The following is a 17,247-nucleotide window of genomic DNA, read 5'->3' on the forward strand; positions in this document are numbered from 1 at the left end:
TCGTGAAGTGAACCGATGCCGACTCAGGAAGATACAAACGGTCAACAAAGAGAAGAACATTGATGGCGACTAATGAATTAATATTGTGGCGGAAGGACGAATTCTACGTCTAAGGTGAGAACTCTGAATAAATCAACAATGACGTAGAATTCAAAAATGTAATTAATCGGAATTGTAAATTATATTACCGGCAAATTTCACGCAGCACTGAATTTGTCCGCATTCAAGCCGGTCAATACAGTCCGTAAAAAAGCCTTTCAAAAATTCTAAATTTACAGTTCCATATCCATAATTTTTTAAATTTATTTCGCCACACCCCCTGACCGCTAAAGAACATTTGCTTGAAACATTTTGTAATTTGCATCTGGTCAAGATAAATGGGACACTCTGTACACTACTGACCTCAAACGCGATGCCACTTGACTGCATTTGTCGGCATACCGGATCTCGTACTTTCGTATACACTGTGCAGTAGTATTCCAACCGACAGTATTAATAGCCGGCCGGAGTGGCCGTGCGGTTCTAGGCGCTGCAGTCTGGAACCGAACGACCGCTACGGTCGCAGGTTCGAATCCTGCCTCGGGCATGGATGTGTGAGATGTCCTTAGGTTAGTTAGGTTTAATTAGTTCTAAGTTCTAGGCGACTGATGACCTCAGAAGTTAAGTCGCATAGTGCTCAGAGCCATTTTTTGACAGTATTAATATTCCTACAAATACCCCTGCCTTTGTACTAATTTCCACTACTGTAAGCTGCCTGTAATCCCGCAAAGAATGAGTACTATGAAGTGCTACAAGTGTGTTAATAAATCCCAGATAAATCGTACTGCTGTGATAGATCCGGCCAAATACGAAACAAGCCCACAATTTCTTTTTCAAACAAAGTAAATCTCATGACTAATTGTTGGCAACAGTTCAACGGCTGTGAACCAGTATGGCTCCCTAGCGCTTTCGCTTCTTCGTAAAGTCGATGTCCCATTGCAATGATAAGTGATTATCTCATTCACGTAGTAACGGGCAAAAATTGACAGTATGATAAAATAAGATCGTGCCTCGTAGATCGTTGCAGAAAGATAGGACAGACTTAGTGATGTTACTACAAGGTTCTGCTGGTTTCGTGCTTGGCTATTACAAATCTGCACAAGACCTTTTTGCGTAGTTAATTTATTCTGATCACCGATGTGATGCAGTGAAGTGTCATATAAATTACAGACATCCGCGCTGTTTGGAGCTGAAAGTACTTGACATTCATTGATGCGCTGCTCTTTATGCCATGCGCCGTTCGGTTTTTTGCCGCCTGATGCATATCGTGATTAATTCAGTCCCTGGCGCGCATATTCCGCCCGTCTGCGGCCTGTGACGTGTTTGTCTGGGCAGCGACTCTCGACACAGGACGACGACAGCACCGGCCAGCGCTCCGAACCGTGTGCGCTTACCGAACTACGGAGCTGCCCAGTAAGAACAGCCTGATTGCTCTTTGTTCGTCGTCAGTCCAACCGCTGTGTTAACAGACGCACCCTCAGTGATTGTTCGTATGCTACTGTGTGCCTAACATCAGCTGCTGCAACGCCATTCGAAACAGTCCTTAATTATGTAATCTGTATTTTGTTGTTAGTCGATCGCGAATGACGCACTGAAGTATGCTAAATCATTGTAAGTATTAGGTATTTTGGATAATCGCCGTGCTAAATGTTCAACCTATGTAGTTCTTGAGTCAAACCTTCAGTATATCACGTCATATAAGTCAAAAGTCAAAGAGGTTCCGTACTCTTGAGATGAGAGCAGGGTAGCAGATGCAGAACTCCTGCATCGCCGCTCTTCTCAGAATCGAAGTAGGGGTGGTTTTCCGCCCTCCAACCTGTTACCAAGTGTCAAGTGTGTGTCTTCATCCTGAGTATGAGTGCGGGAAGTACGTGTACAGTGCAGTGTTGTGTATGAAGGGAAGGGAGCGAGTGAAACACGATGCCGGCATGAGGCCTAACCCCGAACAGCAGCAAGGGAGCCGCCGAACTCCTGCGGATGGATCGATGACCACACACAGTCATATCCTCTCACTCCATGCTCCAAGAAATTCAGTTTTCTCCATTCCCGGCCAAATACTACTCAGGAAATTTTCCACCTCAAGGCGTTCCTCCGAGTCGAGCGCCACCGCAGAGGCCTGCGTTAGCGACCTCGGCTTCGGAGGCGGGTATCGTATGACTGCACTGACGAAAAAAAAGGTCACAACACCAAAAAATAATTAATGTAGAGTATTGAAAAGTCGCTCACACATTTGTCTAGGTAACATATTTAAGTGATTAATATTGAATGATAACATGTTAATGTCAGAGATAAGCAAATTCAAATGTGAAATGTTGGTACATTAATAGCCATTGTAAACGTCAGATTGTTAAATGAAAGCACGCAAACGACAAGCAATGTGTTGCACAGGTGCCGTATGTCAGTTTGTGAGATGGTGTTCCAAGCCTGCCGCACTTGGTCGGTCGTACAGGGATGGTTAATACTCTTTCTGGATGACGCTGGAGTTGTCAGATGATGTCCCGTATACAGGGTGTCCGGGAACATTTTCAATTATTTACTGCACAAGAACCAAACATTACACAGATGTCATACATATGTCATTTTGAAGAGAAATCCTGAAAGTTTTTTTTCCCATGTACACCGCCACAGCGTACTTCAGTAATTTCCCGATAACGCTAGTCGCAAACATGGCGAGTTCAGGTGCGCAGCATACTTTTTGTGTGTTGGAGTTCGACAAAAACAAGTGTGCTACAGCTGTTCAGTGGATGTTTAGAACCATGTACGGTAAGAAGCCACCAACAAGAAAGGCCATTTACCACTGGCACAACAAATTCGTTACGACGGGTTGCTTGTGCCCGGCAAAGAGAAGTGGAAGTCCCAGTGTGAGTGAAGTGAATGTGGAGCGCGTACGATTGACATTCATAAGGAGTCCAAAAAAATCGGTGCGTCGTTCGTCCCGTGAACTCGAAATGGCTCCGATGACTGTGTAGAAAGTCCTGCGACCGAAGCTGTCTATGAAACCACTCAAATTGGAGCTAGTGCAGAAGCTCAATGACGGCGACAAAGACAAGCGTTTTGAGTTTTGTTCGCAGTTGAAACAATTGAATTAGGATGGGGATGGCATTGTTGATTGCTTAATTTTTAGCGACGAAGCCACTTATCACACCAATGGGAAAGTGAATAGGCATAATCGTCGAATCTGGGGTACAAGGCATCTACACGAACCCATGGGATTCGAGCGTGATTCCCCAAAGGTAAATGTTGTTCGTGCCTTGGCACGTTGAAAACTGTACGGGCCATTCTCCTTCGCCGAGAGCACTGTCCCTGGATATTCCTACTTGGACATGTTGCAGCAATGGCTGATGCCTCAAATGCAGTCAGACTGTCCGTTCATCTTTCAGCACGATGGGGCTCCACCCCATTTTCATCGTGAAGTTCGTGGGTACCTGAACACGGAGCTGCTGCATCGATGGATCGTCCATGCTACAGAAGGAGACCATGAAATGGCCTCGCCGATCACCAGATCTCACTCCGTGTGACTTTTTTTCTGTGGGAACACATTAAAGATCTTGTGTATGTACCGCCTCTACCACGGAATGTAACAGAGCTCCGGGAGAGAATACGGGAAGCGACTGCCACAGTCGACGATTCCATCCTGGGACAGGTATGGCAAGAATTTGATTACTGTATTGACGTCTGCCGGGCCCACTCATGGTTCGCATATCGAATGTTTGTAAAAAAAAAGCTTTCAGAGTTTCTCTTCAAAAATGCAATATGTATGACATCTGTACAATGTTTAGTTCTTGTGCAATAAATAATTGAAAGTGTTCCCGGACTTTATGTGCACCCTGTATACTCGATTGGAGAGAAGTTTGATGATCGACCAGGCCAAAGCAATATTATCGACACTCTGTAATGAAGTGGTTCTCAACCTTTCTGAGACCATTACCCTTGAGTGCAATCAAACATCAGCTGGTACCATTACAACATGGAGAATAACTTACTGCCTTGATCCAAGTGTTTCAGTATGTTGTGTGTGGAGAAAGTGGGAGTTGGGGTTCACGTGATCTATGTTTTTGGAATCCATGCTGGTTGACGAGGATGGAGTCGTTCCGTTCGAGATACCTCATTACGTTTGAGCTCAGAATATGTTCTAAAATTTCATATCAAATGGATGTAATGGATTTTGGACGGTAGTTACTGCAACTCTTGTGTTACCCTTTTTGTGGACAGGTGTGACGTGTGCTTCTTCCAACTACTGGTCACAATTTTTTGTTCGAGGGATTTAGGTACATGACAGTTAAAAAAGGGGGGGTAATTCCGTCGAAAATTCAGTATAGAGATTTCATCGAGCACTGCAGCTTTGTTCTGTTTTAACGATTTCTGCGGTTTCTCAACGCCACTGACAGTAATATCTATTTGAGTCATACTTTCAGTGGTACAACAATAAAATTGGGAAAGTGTATCCTGTATTTTCCTTTGTAAAGAAGCAATTGAAAGCGGAGTTAAGCATTCCTGCATTCGCTTTGCTATCTTGAATTTCAGTTCCTGTCTCGTATTTGAGTAATTGGATAATAATTGTAAGCGTTGCTGGACAGGCCATTTTCAAGGCATTCCTTGACTTTACACTGAATTAGTAGTTTCTGTCAAGAAACATGCCCAAGAGGAAAGGCCCACCTACTAGCTCACTACGGAGACGGACATAGGAGGAATTTATGCCCATGTCTGCTCTGTAACCCTACAAAATCCGTGTCATAATACGCTTAACATATGGGTACGCCTACACAAGTATGTTTTTAAGCCACTTCCGTAGGATACGTATCTCTATGTGGCAGCTTTTCAAATGGCAATCACATCATTCTAGCGTGTAAAAAAAAAAAAATATGTGGGAAGAGCAGAGGAGTTATACAAGAAACATAAGGAAACAAATCGTAGTGTTCACCACGTTAGTGCCTGTTCCATAGAATGGAAACAGTTACATCATTTACAAAACTTCATCTTCCTGTTTCTCAGGCAGCCATTGATTCATAAATTAATAAGTGATCTGACGTTTCAAATATCAAATCATGTAAAATGAATGTAAAGAAACTTCAGCGATTGTCAGTGCTAAAGTAACATATTTCAACACATCTTTGTATTCTTATGCTTAGTTTTCAAGAATAGTTTGTTAATAGTAACTATACAATATCTTAACATAATACAAACAGTTCACATGAGGGAGAACACGAAAATTTCTTTTGTTATTGGTACATTTCGTAACTTTCAGTATTTTTTGACACAGTAATTACTGTCTGTCTCTTACACGATAGAGCGACAGCATCATCACTATAAGCATCGGGTCGTCTTTATTATTATTATTATTATTATTATTATTATTATTATTACCATCATCATAACAGCCGCTCCAATACTTTGCTATTTTCTGTCTCAGTTAAGTGTGTAAAAATAACATTACTTATTTTTAAGAAAAACATAAATTCTCATTCTGTCGCATGCAAATCAATGTTTTGTTCCTCAAGGAAAATAAATCTTTTTTCAATCACAGGGGTTAAAATTTCGTGCTTGGTCGTCTTTTCTGCAAACATTATTTGAAAATAAAAGTGAAAATACGAGGGCTATCCACAAAATACATCACGTTTTGGAATTAAAAATAAATAAAGGATTGGAGTTTTTTTATTGTATACAGATGAAAGCCACACTTAAATACTACTTTTCTACATAGTTGCCATTTTAATTAAGACACTTATCGTAGCGATGGACGAGCTTGGAAATTCCTTCGTCGTAAAATTCGGCCATCTGCGCCTTCAACCACGTGGTTAATCAGTAACCCGGTAGAAATACGATTTTTGTGGATTTCCTGGAAAGAGGCAATACAATAAGCTCTCAAAGGTATTGCCAAACTCTGCACAAGCTCAGAAGAGCAATACAAAACAAGCGCAGGGGAAAGTTGGGCTCAAAGATCTTGCTGATTCACGACAACGCCCGGGCCCACACGGCAAATGCCACTCGTGAAGTTCTCGAATCTTTTAAGTGGGAGTTGTTTCCTCATCCACCGTACAGTCCCGACCTTGCACCGAGCGACTTCCACTTATTCCCAGCAATGAAGAAGTGGTTGGCTATGCAGCGTTTTGATGACGCACAGCTTCAAGAAGAGGTAACCACGTGGTAGAAGGCGCAGGCGGCCGTATTTTACGACGAAGGAATTTCCAAGCTCGTCCATCGCTACGATAAGTGCCTTAATTTAAATGGCAACTATGTAGAAAAGTAGTATTGAAGTGTGGCTTTCATCTGTATAAAATTTAAAAAAATTTCAATGCTTTATTTATTTTTAATTCCAAAACGTCATGCACTTTGTGGATAGCCCTCGTATCAGTGAATTCGAAATTATAAGAGTATAGGTGCTAAATGATGAAACTTAGTGAGTATACTGTGTTCAGCCATCGTTATATTTTTCTAGTACTGTGTGAATCATTTTTAAAGAGCCTTGCTGTACTATTAGATTGACTGAGGCCTATAAATAAAAATAACCGTACGTGTCTGTATGCGACAAGACGTGGTAAAGATTAAAGGTTCAAGGTTCAAGATGGAAGAATTCATTGACGTAACAACTTGGATTGCTCAATGTTGACTTCTGTCATGAAAAAGGTAGCGCTCCAGACAGCCACCGTACACACAGCTACAATGAGTTAGCAAACGCTTCCGTAGCGATACGTAAAACGATTAGGTACAGCGCAAGCCGAGTTACGTCATTGTTACTTCTAGCTATTTGCAGCTTCAACAGCGAGTTGCTCGTGTTGTGATATATGCTGACAAAATTTTCGTGAAAGGAGATTGAACAAGCTGGCTGTACACCTTTCGCTCACCGTTCTGGCATGAACAAAGGAATATTTTCCCTTTTCAGTAGCAGTTAATCAAAGGTCGCTGAACCAACGAAGCGTTCCAAGCCATTGCAAAAAGGCACAGGTCGCACTCGTCTTCAAGAAGAGGCTTTGTGCACATGCAGATAACTCTATACTTATGTCGATGACGGCACTGTGTTGTTTAATTATTAACATCGTTTAATGCCCGCGTAATACGATATTTATGGAAGGCGGAAACCACCTCTATGGGACTTGACATGGATCTCGTAAACAGCAGTCTAGAGGCACAGGCCTCTCTGCACATCCTACAGAAGTGTGTGTGTGTGTGTGTGTGTGTGTGTGTGTGTGTGGGAGGGGGGGGGGGAGAAAATAAATGTATAATAGGTGTTCAGTATCAATGTTATCCGATTACATGATTGGTAGTGAATCACAGAAAAGAGTCACAATCGTAAAATGGAATAATCACATAACATATTTTGAAGATACTTGGACTGGACGTAGAATGAATTGCTGCAGTATAGTACTGTACAGAAGGTAGTTGAAGGAAATACGCAATGAATCGAGCAGAAATGACACTTTTATTCAAAGACAATCATTACACTGAAGTTAGCGCGAGTCATGATGGTCTCCTGGACATTACAAAAGGCGAGATATGGTTTTCAATAGGGTGTGTGTTCACACAGACGGCAATTCATGATCTGCAATGTGCTGCCCCATTACGGTCACAAAGTTAGTAAGGAGTTGTTGTTGACGGTGTTCCATTCCTCCAGCAGCGTGGTTGGCAACTGTGCTACAGTACGACTCCGAAGGCATCCCACACGTCGGGACAACGGACAGCCCAGGACATTTGCTGAAAAACCCTCTATTACACTTGCACTATCGGAGGGGGTCGCGCATTGTCATTGATAAAAATTAAGTCCAGGCAGAATGCACTCTTGAGATGAGGCACAGGGGGAAGAATTACAGCCGACCGGAGTGGCCGAGCGTTTCTAGGCGGTACAGTCTGGAACCGCGCGACCGCTACGATCGCAGGTTCGAATCCTGTGTCGGGCATGGATGTTTGTGTTGCCTTAGTTAGTTAGGTTTAAGTAGTTCTAAGTTCTAGGGGACTATTGACCTCAGCAGTTAAGTCCCATAGTGCTCAGAGCCATTTGAATTTAAAGAAGTACATCATCACAATAACGCTTACCGGTGAGCGGACCGTATTCAAAGATTTGGAGGTCAATACGCGCATGCAACATTATGCCTCCTACACCACCAAAACGATCACATTCGACAGCGTTCTTGGGTGCACGAAGCGTTCGCACTTCTCGCCACATCAGAGCATGTAACGCACCTCCCAGTACGATCACGCTGGGGAAGCGCTACGGTGCTCGAAGAAACACAGTTCACAATAGCTTTGCTTTACTCGCGGTTTGCTAAATCGTTCCAAGCAAACGTAACGCACTCATACGTGCAGTTATCAAAGTGAAAGTTGGATCGATAGCACAGTGCTTTGTTAGGTAGCATTCTATTGGAGATAGGAGGCCCGTGCTTTCCTCTGATGTCACTGACAAACCCATTCAGTTATTGGAGAGATACACAATTTCAATCGGCGCAGAACAGTGGTGCATCTCGGCATCTATAACATTTACAAACACTGTCGGGACGGAAGAAGTGATAAGTAACAGACAAAAATAATATAACTGGCCGAATCGACCATTGTTACCCGCTGTGTAGTTAGCGAAATAACCTAATACACGACATACTAAGTTTCGGCAAATTTTTGTACTGTATTTTAGTTTTGTCCATTGTTCCGACCGTTGTCGTTGCGACTGCATCATTTTCAGAAAAAGAAAGCAAACCACCTTCAGTCACTAATTGTGACCTTTATTGAAGCATACTGCCGGAAATAAATAGCACATCCTTTTAGAGGTTCCCAGTTGACGCAACAGTGTGTATGGAGTACATGAAATGATTACATTTACACATAAACGGCACAGGCAGTTCTGAGATGCCAGGTATCGACCCATGCTGAAACACCCACATTAGTATGTGCTGTAGCCTCAACGCATTGGCAATGCGGGCGCTGACTCTGGCAGCCAGTCAACCGTACAATGGCGGATACTGGCCTGGGGTACGTTATGCCACGCCTGACCGACTTCTTCACGGTATTTCTGTAACAGTTGTTGGTTGACGAGTCGCACAAGTCGCTTTCCGTCCCATCATATCCCACACGTGCTTGACTGGAGACAAGTGCGGAGATCCTGCTGCCCAGAGAAGCTGCCGCACGCCTTAGAAAGCACGTTGACAATGAGATTTTCACTCTGCAGCGGAGTGTGCGCTGTTATGAAACTTCCTGGCAGGTTAAAATTGTGTGCCGGACCGAGATTACAACTCGGGACCTTTGGTTTTCGCGGCAAAGGTCCCGAGTTCGAGTCTCGGTCCGGCACACAGTTTAAATCTGCCAGGAAGTTTCAAAGCACGTTGAGTTTCACGGGCAGTGTGTGGCGGAGCATTATTCAGCTGGAACAACACATCACTTTCCTGTTGCAAGAACGGCAAAAGGACGGGTCTAACAACATTCTGCAAGTATGGAGTGCTGCTTAGCGTCACCTCCAGAAACACAAAGGTGAAAGAGAGTAGTAGCTTATCGCACCCCAGACCATGAGACTTGAGCTGGGGTCAGTGTTTTGGACGAATGCACTCTACGAGACAGCGCACACCAGATCTACGTCGTTCATGTAAATGAAGATCACTTGCGTGGGGGCAGAATCTGCTTTCATCGCTGAACACCATGGTGCGCCATTGCATCTTCCATGTGATCCTGTCACAGCGCCAGTCCAGCCCTGCATGTCGACGCTGTGGCAGGAGTGGAGGACGGGCTAAAGGTGCGCGTGCCTGTAGTCCCACTGTTAATAATCGGTTCACAACAGTTCGTAGCTCTACGATCTACCACTGCTGCCCTTAAGATACAACAATCATGGCGGCCGTCTGTGCTACGTGGACGTCCAGAATCCCGTCCGCGCGTGTGAGAATGTTCTCGTTGACCCCTTTCAAACTCGTACAGTTGGCTGTAGGGAGCGCGACTGCGTCTCCGTGGCAAGGTTGCCTGCTTGTTTCACATCTTTGTACCACATCGAGCCTTCAGGCTACGAGCATTCCCTACTAAAGGGTAGACACAGATGGCGCTCTGGTAGCTATGTCACTACGCTATCTGTTAGCGGATGACGTCTGCTACCCCCCAAGCGGCGTATGCCATTATCGGATCAAATTCGACGTTGTCTTTCCAGGTGTACTAATACTTTATCCGGCGGTCTACGGACACGAAGCATTTCGAGCCCCGCGCTCTTCAAGTGCTTGATCAATTTGCATCATTTCCTCAAATAAGGACCAGTAGTGCCCTTATTTCAAGAAATGATCCAAATTATTCAAGCAGTTGATGACAAGCCCCCAAGGCTCGAAATGCTTCGTGTAGGCGTTGAAATAAATATAACGATTAGTGACTGAAGGCGGTTTGTCTTTTTTTTTTTCAACTAAAATTGTTACATTGTGGTCACGTGTTCTCGGACGTTAAGGCAGCACCATAGAGCAGGTCCCTCGCAGCTGGTGTGATGGTTTGAGCTGCCGTGTCGCCCTCGCACAAGAAGGGTGATTAATGACGCAGGCATTGCCCGCGAACAGAGGAGTGACCGCGCCCTGAGTACGACACTGTCTTCTCGCCTGGGCTGGCCTGCTGCCCCCAGGTACGAGCGATAGCACGGAGGCTGCCGGCAGAAAAGCCCCCATCCGTCAGCACACGTCGCTTCTTGCGGCGGCAGCCGTTCCAGTCGGACGCGTACGTCGCTTTACGCGGTCTGAAAGATACTTCCTCACTTTTGCCGTGCAACAGCGACTGATCAGGGGGACACACGGCTTTCTCTCTCTCGGCCTCTGTAACAAATATAGACGTCTGTACCCGGTATTAGCCACGTCATAGTTGGCAGGTCTTTTTTAAGTGTGGATAAATGCGTGTAACAGGGAGATAGGACCTGGTAATGACGAACATCTGCGACACGTTTCATCGTACAAATATTCAGTGGTAGTAATAATTGTAAGAAGCGACATCAGCTGGGATAAACACGTAGAGCCCGCATCAGGAAAGCCAAATGGAAGAATCGAATTTATTGGCAGGCTTCTGGGGAAGTGAAAGGAAATCGTATGCAGGACGCTCACGTGACCAGTTCTAGTGTGCGTCCGCACCGTTGTGCCAAATGAATACACAAACACGTTGCTGGATCGTAACAGGTATATTCTGTCTCTATGAAAGGACGGGAGAGATGTTCGGCGAACTTAAACGAGAATCACTGAAAGAAAGGCGACGTTATTATTGCGAAATCGCAGAGAATCATCATACGAAGAATACTGAACGACAATTCTGTTGCTACAATCGCGTAGCCCCGGCCACACGGCTAAGAATTACGGCCGGACGACTTGTCTGGTGTGACAGTAATAAATGCTGTACAGAAATCTTCATTCCAAATCTGTCTGTGTATTAATAAAAACATCCGTAAAATAGTTCCTGAGATTAGTCTCCACACAGACAGAAAATGGCGTGGAGGATTTTAATTTCTAATGTAAGGGGCAAGCAAATGCGAACAAAGACATATGGGAAAGAAGTAAATCAACCGTTTGCTGTCGTTCCGGTCTTCAGTTGGAAGACTGGCTTGATGGAGCTCTTCATGCTGCTCTATCCTGTCCAAGCGTCTTCATCTCCGAATATCCACTGTAACCTATGTCTTTCTGAATCTGCTTACTATATCCGTCTCTTGATCTACTCCTGTTATTTTTACTCCCCATATTGCCCTCCAATACTAAATTCGTCATCCCTTGGTGACTCAGTGTGTGTGTCCAGTAAACCGACCCCTTTTCTAGTCAGGCTGTGCCACAAATGCCTTTTCTCCAGATTTCTATTCAGTACCTCCTCATTAGTAAAATCATCTACCCATCTAATCTTAAGCATTTTTCTGTAACAACCTATTTCAAAAGCTTCTTGTCTAAACTGTTTATTGTCCATGTTTCACATCCATAGCCGTTGTGGCCGAGCAGTTCTAGGCGCTTCAGTCCGGAACCGCGCTGCTGCTACAGTCGCAGGTTCGAATACTGCCTCGGCCTTGGATGTGTGTCATGTCCTTAGGTTACTTAGGTTTAACTAGTTCTAAGTCTAGGGGACTGATGACCTCAGATGTTAAGTCCCATAGTGCTTAGACCCATTTGAACCATTTTTTCACTTCCATGCCTTGCAACACTCCATACGAATACTTTATATTCGATGTTAACAAATTTCTTTTCTTCAGAAACGCTTTTCTTGCCACTGCCAGTCTACATTGTATATCCTCTCTACTTTGACTATCATCAGTTATTTTACTGCTCCAATAGCAAATCTCATCTACTACTTTGTGTCTCGCTTCCCAATCTAATCCCCTCAGCATCCCCTGATTTTATACGACTGCATTCCATTATCCTTGTGTTGCGTTCGTTGACGTTCATTTTATATCCTCGTTTCAAAACGCTGTCCATTCCTTTAAGCTACTCTTTCAAGTCTTTTGCTGCTTCTGGAAGAATTATAATGCCATGGCTTTCTTTACAGTTTCCTCAATTTACAGGTTGAATAACGTCTGGGATAGGCTAATCCCTGTCTCACCCCCTTCTCAAACATCGTTTCCCTCTCATCCCCTCTACTCTTGCAACTGCCACCTAGTCTCTGTAAAAGTTGTAAATAGCCTTTTACTCCATGTATTTTACACCTTTTTCCTTCAGAATTTCAAAGAGAGTATTCCAGTCAACAGTATCAAAAGCTTTCATTGAGTCTATAAACGTAGGTTTCTAGAAGTTGTAAGGTCAGTATTAGCTTGTGTGTTCCTACATTTTTCCGGAATCGAAACTGATATTCCCCGCGATGGACTTCTACCATTTTTCCCGTACTTCTGTAAAGAATTCTTGTTGTATTTTGTAACCGTTGAGACACCCATCTAAACCCGCAGGACAGGACAGGTAGTTTAAATTGTGGAAAGAGGCCAAAATAAGGGAATGTCAGTTACACACGAACATACAACTTTATTATTTGATCAAACATTACAAGAGCCCAAAAAATTTTTTTAAACACACAGCTTTAATCTTTGGGACTTAATTACCAGCTGAAAAGCACTTTTATTTAAAAATGGCTGAAGGCAAATAACTTAAAACGCAAGCATAATCAGGCGAGCCTTATCTTACAACAGTTCTTTATTTAGGCTGAAGGCCCAATGAATCTGCGATTTTCAGAACAAATAATTTGAATCCAAAAATAGGCTGAAAGCCCAACCGTTAAGGATAAACAACATTAATTTAAAAAAAAACCAAGGCCTTACGTAAAACAGTACTTAATTAGGCAAATCTCAACCAAAACAGAAATTTAAAAGGCAAAACCTTATCTTAAAACAGTTCTTTAGTTAGGTTGAAGGCCCAAAGAATCAGACGTTTCAAGAGCAAACAAGTTAAATTCAAATCGGCTGAAGGACTAATACTTAAAACTCCATAACATTAAATTTTTTTAAATAGCAAAGGTCTTATGTGAAACCGTTCTTTAAATTATGCCAAAGGCCTAAAGAATCTTACGCCTTAAGGGTAAAGCAACCTTAAATAAAAAAAAAAACTGCTAGAAGCCATACAAGTACCAACAACAAGAACAAAATAAAAAAGGCAGTACACCCAAGGGCGGTCAGATGTGCGATGGTCTGCCTGGAATTCAAACACTAATGCTCACTTGGGTGAGACAGGCAGTGGGGCCAACCATTCACGATCCGACGACAACCCAACCGACTGACAGTCAACAGATCCACCGACAAGATAACTTCCACTTCACCCGATCAGGGCACAACAGGGAGTTCAATGGAACAAAGTAGAAGATATTGGCGCCCATAACCATACATGGAGATGTGAAACTATACACCGTGCTGGACAGCAAAAACACGATGAGGAAACTGCACTGCCTGAAATTTACGTCAACTACCAGGGCAGGCAACCGGAACGTTAACGGCCACAAGGCAGAAGATTCCGCTGGTGCACTTCAATTCAGATAACCAAATACAGTGAAACTCCACCGGAGGGTGGCTAGAATTTTGCAACTTGAAAACCTCATTGTTGCTCGCGGGAATATCCCAACAGCCGACAACGAACTCCAAACGACACAATGTGAACAGTCTTGACTTGCTGGTAGATTAAATCAAAACTCAACTTTCGTGTCCAGGGTCTGTGAGCCACGACTTCGTAGCAATGGGAACAGGCCCACACACTCAAGACACCGCGTAGAGACCGCCAGCGGCCCCGGCCAAACTATGTCCCGCGGAGAATTCCTCGCTGCTCCACGCCAACCGACCGATCGGTCGCACACCGCCCAGCCGGAAACTATAAACGCCAGGTCAAAGATAGGTGCAAATATCGATACACACCGCTGCTACCACCCGCGGAAGGAGAGGATCATAATCGCGATAACCGCGGGAGACTAAACACAGAATCACAACGAAGGTTAAATCCAGCGCATAGCATGAGCAAGCCACGGCTCAACCGTGGTTTATTAAACTGTTAGTTCGCTAATATTCACCTGCTTTCTTTGGAGTTGGAATTATTACATTCTTCAACTCTGAGGGTATTTCTTATACATCGTGCACACCAGCTAGGGTAATGACTGGCTTTCGCAAGACTGTCAGTAGTTTTGACGGGATGTCGTCTATACCTAGGAGGCTGTTTCGACTCCGGTCTTTGAGTGCTAAGTCGTATTCTTCTCCCAGTATTATGTGTCCCGTCTCACCCTAGTCTATGTCCTCCTCCAGTTCTATAATATTGCCTTCAAGTTCATCTCTCTTGCATAGATACTCCTCCCACATTTCAAATTCCCTTCTCTGCTTAGGATTGGTTTCCCATCGGAGTTCTTGACATTCGTGCTTTTCTTTTCTCCAAAGGCCACTTTAATTTTCCTATAGGCGATCGCTTAGTGAATTATGCTTCTCAGTCCGTACATTTGTCCTCTAGCCATTCCTGCTTAACCATTTTGCTCTTTCTGTCAGTCTCATTATTTTAGAAGTTTGTATTCCCTTTCGCCTGCATTATTTGCAGAATTTGTATATTTTTACCTTCCATCAGTTAAATTCAATATCTCCTGTGATATCCAAGGATTTCTATTAGCCCTTGTTTTTTCACCTATTCGATCCTCTGTTGTCTTCACTATTTCCTCTCTCGAAGCTACCGACTCGTCTGCTGTATTCCTTTCCCATGATCTAGTGAATCGTTGCCTAATGTTTCCTATGAAACTCTCAACAACCTCTTGTTCTTTCAGTCTATGCAGATCCCATCTCGTTAGTTTACTACATTTTTTGATATTTCTTCAGTTTAATCTACGGTTCATAAGAAATCAGTTGTGGTCAGAGTCCACATCTCTCCCTGGAAATGTCTTACAATTTAAAATCTGGTTCCGAAATCTCCGTTTTACCATTATGTAATCAGACTGAAATCTTACAGTGTCTCCAGGACTGTTATACGGGTAACACTTCTTTCATGATTCTTAAAACATGAGAAGGACGATGAAATTATGCTCTGAGCAAAATTCTGCAAGGCGGCTTCATCTTTCATAAGAACAAGGTTTAACATGAAACCTCAGTCTTATAAAGTACTACGTCCACATCCTGTCTGGTTTTACCCAAAACACTTTAGTTAACAGAAATAACAAGCGTCCAATGTAATATTGAATGAAGTATCGCTAAGTATGAACAATTATCAGTCTTCCTGGCATTTCAGCATTCGAACTCGACTTACGTATCGCCAGAAAATGCGATCCATTCAAGCTGGGCGTTAATCAAAATTTGAATGCCAGTATGAAACGGAATACCCAGGAGAGTTCATCTCAAACTGGGAGTCCACTATTGCACATATGCGTTGGAGAAACTATCCCGCCACAGGCGACAGTAAGTGCCTCGTCGAGTCAGTCTTGTTCACAAGCTCACTCCGACAGCTGACTACCGGGCTCGCTCCGGGGCCAGCAGCCCGCAACCAGGCCTAGGTGGCGCTCGCGTCGCGCCAATGACACTGCTTAGCGGCACAGCAGGGAGTTAAAAAGAGTGGGGTGCAATAGTGGGACGTGGACGACCAAAAACGAATGATTTGGAATGATGAATCACGCTATAACTTGTGGCAAGGGGATGGAGGTGTTTTGGTTTGGCGAATTTCTGTAGAACGTTATCTGCCACCATTTGCAGTGCCTACACTGAGGTACGAAGGAGGTGGTTAGGGTGTGGTCTCGTTATTGCGCTTAAGAAAAGACAAAATGCTAAAGGATACGAACACATTTTTCAGCGCTATGTACAATGCACTGTAGAGGTACATTTCACAGGCGATAATTGTTAGTAAGAGAATAAAAATGCACTCTGTCACCCGAGGCAATGCTTCGTGAACAACAAAATTCCCGAATAAACTTATGTTTTTGGGTAGGATCCGCCTTTAGCAAAAGTTTCACTACAGCTACAGCATCATCAGTTGGTTTTTTATTATTAGGACTGTTAAACATAAGGAAATGTTCTTTACTGTTTAAAAACATGTAAATATTAGTTTCGAAATCGTAATTACATATTTTTCAATAACTCATAAGATCGTGTACTCATACCTTCTTATCACATAGTGTGGTTTTTCTACTGTATTACGTTTTTATAGTGTCTGCCGGCCGTGGTGGTCGAGCGGTTCCATGCGCTTCAGTCCGGAACCGCGCGACTGCTACGGTCGCAGGTTGAAATCCTGCTTCGGGCATGAATGTGTGTGATGTCTTAGGTTAGTTAGATTTAAGTAGTTCTAACTTATAGGGGACTGGTGAACTCAAATGTTAATTTCCATAGTGCTCAGAGCCATTTGAACTATTTTTTTTATAGTGTCTGTTTTTCTTTACAGTTTGTCACCTGCAACTATGTACAACTTCATGTAGGCAAAATAGTTACGCAAAAATTACGATTTCTAAACTGTTATGGCTATACCTGAGATTAGTAGTTTATGTGAAACGTACAAACACAGAACAAAGAGCTTCAACCTCTAGAAGAAAATTCCTGAAATGGACTGAGCTGCCCAGAACCCCGACGTGGGATGTTTACCGAAGAAAAATCGGCAAACAGCTCTTTGATTTCAGAGACTATATTATTTGGACGACAGTTTCGCCACTTCATCAATGACCACCTGCAGGCCCCTGTGCACTCCGTGTACAGCTAATTACATATATCGATACTTTTATAAGTGGAGCCATCAGTATCCGGATTCAGTGAATTCGTTTTTGGAGTGTTTGATTCGAAAACTCTTCGGGCAGTCTTCGAAGTAAACACTCCAAAACGAATTCACA

General features: G+C 43.5%; 1 protein-coding gene across 1 annotated transcript in view; it reads left to right on the forward strand.

Moving 5' to 3' along the window:
• Nucleotides 1-17,247, forward strand: part of LOC124593870 (G protein-coupled receptor kinase 1) — a 1,124,106-nt gene that overhangs the window by 917,011 nt on the left and 189,848 nt on the right. The window lies entirely within an intron of this gene.

This window comes from Schistocerca americana, chromosome 1 (genome assembly GCF_021461395.2).
Source record: "Schistocerca americana isolate TAMUIC-IGC-003095 chromosome 1, iqSchAmer2.1, whole genome shotgun sequence".
In the NCBI taxonomy this organism is placed as follows: domain Eukaryota; kingdom Metazoa; phylum Arthropoda; class Insecta; order Orthoptera; family Acrididae; genus Schistocerca; species Schistocerca americana.